The following is a 4,145-nucleotide window of genomic DNA, read 5'->3' as shown; positions in this document are numbered from 1 at the left end:
AAGGAAAGTAAGAAACCTAATTAGGAGACAGGCTGAAATAAAAGACAACGCAAGTGTCATATATATTTTAAGGCCTAAAACGTCAAGTGCTGCCTTGACATCTTTGAGCCTCCCTGGACCCCAAAGGCCTTATCATGAGTTACCCTGGTCCCACCAGATATGTCCCCCCGCCCCGCAGAAAAGTGTCCCCACTCAGCTAGCTCCTCTATAAGCCAGACCAGCACTCCACCCAGTCCTCAGCCTAATGGGCTTCAGTTCCCTGCCAGCCTGCAGAATTATTCAAACAAACCAATCACATTCTCCCATGGGAACCAGAGAGCACTTTGCCCTCTTGTTACTACGAAGCCTGCCTCTCAAAGGTTCTGATGGTGCACTCTGTTCCCAAGTACAGCTCCCACATGGCCCTGCATGGCATGTGGTGTCTTTCTCCCCCAGGCATGAGCTTATGTGACTAAAAAACAACTGTCAATCTCATCTTTCCAGTGTTGTGTGTTTGGCCATCCCATAGGGTGGGGGAATCTCTCCTTCACTAATGGGGTGAATAGGAGGTGGTCAGAACATGCTGAGGGCATACCTATGGGTGAGGACAAGATTTCTGAGAAAATTGTCTTTTTGACATAGAGCAGAGGTTCTCAAACCTTAGTCTGCCAAAGATTCACCTGGGGTAGTTTGTTAAAATACAGCAGATTCTGGGGCCTATTCCTGGAGATCCTGGTATAGAAAGACTAAGTTGGGGCCTAGGACTCTGTAGTTTCAGCAAGTTTTCAGGTGATTCCAATCCTGGTGGTCCACAAACCACGCTTTGAGAAACACCACCAGAGAGCATGGCTATGATACGTTTGCCAAGAAAATTTTTCAAAGAAAGTGCCACCAGTCTCTTACTGTGAATAGAAGTGTGTGTGTGCATATGTATAAATATATATACACACACGCACAAAGAGTCCATGGAAATCTAATTTTAAGCTATACAACTTCCTGGTTATCCCTCCAACATAAACTAGTTGTAAAATGTAGCCCTAGGAAGCTAAATAAGTAGATTTGCTGTACGTGGTTCTTGGATAGAAGCCAATAAAAACTCCTAGATCTTTTTCACATAAACTGAACTTGAGTGATTGAGTTTTTTCTTCTAAAGCTCAAACCCAGGACTTTACATTTCTTCTTGTTATTTTCTACTCATAGTTCCATTTGATCAGCTGGCCTGAGTCCAAGAAGTTGGCCTCACTTCCCCTATACCCTAAACAATTGAATTCATAAAGGACAACTCACATTTAACATGGAACATTTATCAAAGTCAGTCAATTTTCTTGAACTATGAACAGCATATTCTATTTAGAGTTTCTCATTTTCTTCCTAAATTTAATATCTTATTCAGGCATTTTGGAATTGGAAAAAAAAAAAAGGCTTAAAGTACCTAAATTTAGGGCCATAACTATGTACCATTCATCTTCAAAACCAAAAACCAGTTGCCATCAAGCTGGTTCCAACTTATGATGACCCCATGTGTGTCAGAGTAGAAATGTGCTCCATAGGGTTTTCAATGGTGATTTTTTGGAAGTAGATTGCCAGGCCTTTCTTCTGACATACCTCTGGGTGGAGTCATACCTCCAACCTTTCAGTTAGCAACCGAGCGCATTAACCATTTGCACCACCCAGGGACTCCTCCATTCATCTTACGTATCTCTAGTCCTTAGTGAGAGAGGCCTTAACAAATGATCGCTGCAGGAGGGAATGAAGAAAGAATGAATTACTGTATAAACAAGTTTATAATTTGAACTGAATTTTCCCACCAAATAAGATTATACCTGATGGATAAATGGCCACACCAGCACCAAAAAACAATTAACCCACTGTCTTAGGCTGGGTTCTCTAGAGAAGCAAAACCAGTAAAGCATATAAATATATAGAGAGATGTATATTAAGGAAATGGCACACGTGGTTGTAGAGGCTGTAAAGTCCCAAGTCCCTGGGTAGGGCTGGAGGCTTCTCCCAACTCACATAGCCACAGGGGCTGGTGAACCCAAGATTGGTAGGTCAGACAGCAGGTCTCTGGCTCACAGGTTGCGGAGACTGACAAATCCCAACATCGGCAGGCAAGACAGCAGGTGAGCTGCTAGCTCAATTCCCAAGAACCAGAGGTCAGAAGAACAGGAGCCAGCTGCAGGATTCAGAGTGAGCAAAAGCTCATGAGCCTTGCCAGAGAGTCCACCTATGTTGGATGCAGGCCACACCTCCAAGGTAACTCCCTTTCAACTGATTGGCTACTCACAGCAGATCCCATCATGGAAGTGATCACATCATCATGCAACTGCCAAACTACATCATAACTGCCAAACCACTGAGAATCATGGCCCAGCCAAGTTGGCACACAACCTTAAGGATCACACCCACGATATAGATCAGCTGTTCTCAAATGTGTTTTTTTTTTTTTCTCCCCCTCCCCCATTGCCACAAGCAGCAACAGTATCACCTGAAAACTTGTTAGAAATGCACGTTATGAAGCCCCATCACAGACGTAGTGAATCAGAACTCTAAAGGTGGGGCCCAGCAGTTTATACTTTATCACATCCTCCAGGAGATTCTAGGAGCCCTGCTAGTGCACGGTTAAGTGCTTGGTTGCTAACCAAAAGGTCAGTGGTTAGAACCTACCAGTGGCTCCTTGGAGAAAAGACCTGGTAATCTGCTTCCATAAAGATTACAGCCTAGGAAACTCTGCTGGTTTGGTCCCAGTTTTAGCATTGAAAGACCTGTGTCACAGAAAACCTCAGCGCCCAGCAAACTAGGACAACTGGTCACCCTAACAGATGTTTCTGCATTTAGATAGGCATTCCTCTCTTGGCTTATTCCTGTTATGTACAAAGAAGGTATGAAGACTTCAGGCAGCTGTGCTGTGACTGAAGAACAATGGGGTCAGAAGTTCTGATTTCAGTTGGCTCTGCCATTTACTAACCATATGATCCTGGCAATTTGTGGAACCTCGCAGAGCCTGTGGAGATTAAATAACCTCAGTGGCTTCCTACATAGCTCAGAGTAAAAACCAGAGTATTTAGAGTGGTCTCCAGGGCGCTACATACCCTGCCCTTTCTCCACTCCTTTCGGACCTCATCTCTTTCTGCTCACTCCATCTCAGCCACACTAGCCTTCTTGCTATTCCTCAAACACACCAGGTGTGCTTCTACCTCACGACCTTTGTACTGGCTCTTCTCTCAGCCTGGAGCACTCTTCACCCAGACATCCACAGACTTCCTCCCATACTTCCTTCAGTCACCCGAGTGTCACCTTATAAATGAGGCTTTCCCCAGCCACCCAATATAAAATAGCAATCCCACCCCTCACCCCACACATAACACAGCAGTCACTCTACCCCCCTCCCCTGCTTTATTTTCACCCATAGCACTTAACCCCGTTGGCCTATGCTTTATTCGTTGCTGGCGTATTTTCTGTTACCTCCCACTAGAATGTAGGCTCCACCACAGCAGAGATTTCTGTAACTTTGGTGACTCAGCCACTGCCAAGCACTGTGATCAATAAATATTTGATGAACGGTGGAAATGGCATGTGTGAAAGTGTTTTGGAAAATGCAAAGGTGCCATCATAAACAAACTCTACTGGGAGGGATCCTTTTCAACATGTGTAATAGACAAACAAAACAGGCATCCATACTATATAAAAAATCCTAGATATCAATAAGAAAAAGATCAGCAACACAATTTAAAAAATTGGTAAAGGATGTTGTTGTTGTTGTTGTTAGGTGCTGTCAAGTTGGCTCTGACTCATAGCGACCCTATGTACAACAGAATGAAATACGGCCCAGTCCTGCGCCATCCTTACAATCGTTGCTGTGTTTGAGCCCATTGTTGCAGCCACTGTGTCAACCCATTTCGTTGAGGGTCTTCCTCTTTTTCGCTGACCCTCTACCTTACCAAACACAATATCCTTCTCCAGGGACTGGTCCCTCATGATAACACGTCCAAAGTACATGAGACAAAGTCTCACTATCCTCGCTGTAAGCAGCATTGTGGCTGTACTTCTTCCAAGACACATTTGTTCTTCTGGCAGTCCACGCTATAGTCAATATTCTTTGCCCACACCATAATTCAAAGGAATCAATTTCAGTACACTTTAATTAAACATCAGCAAATTTGTGG

Source organism: Trichechus manatus, unplaced genomic scaffold (genome assembly GCF_000243295.1).
Source record: "Trichechus manatus latirostris isolate Lorelei unplaced genomic scaffold, TriManLat1.0 scaffold00002, whole genome shotgun sequence".
In the NCBI taxonomy this organism is placed as follows: domain Eukaryota; kingdom Metazoa; phylum Chordata; class Mammalia; order Sirenia; family Trichechidae; genus Trichechus; species Trichechus manatus.
This window is presented reverse-complemented; position numbering follows the sequence as displayed.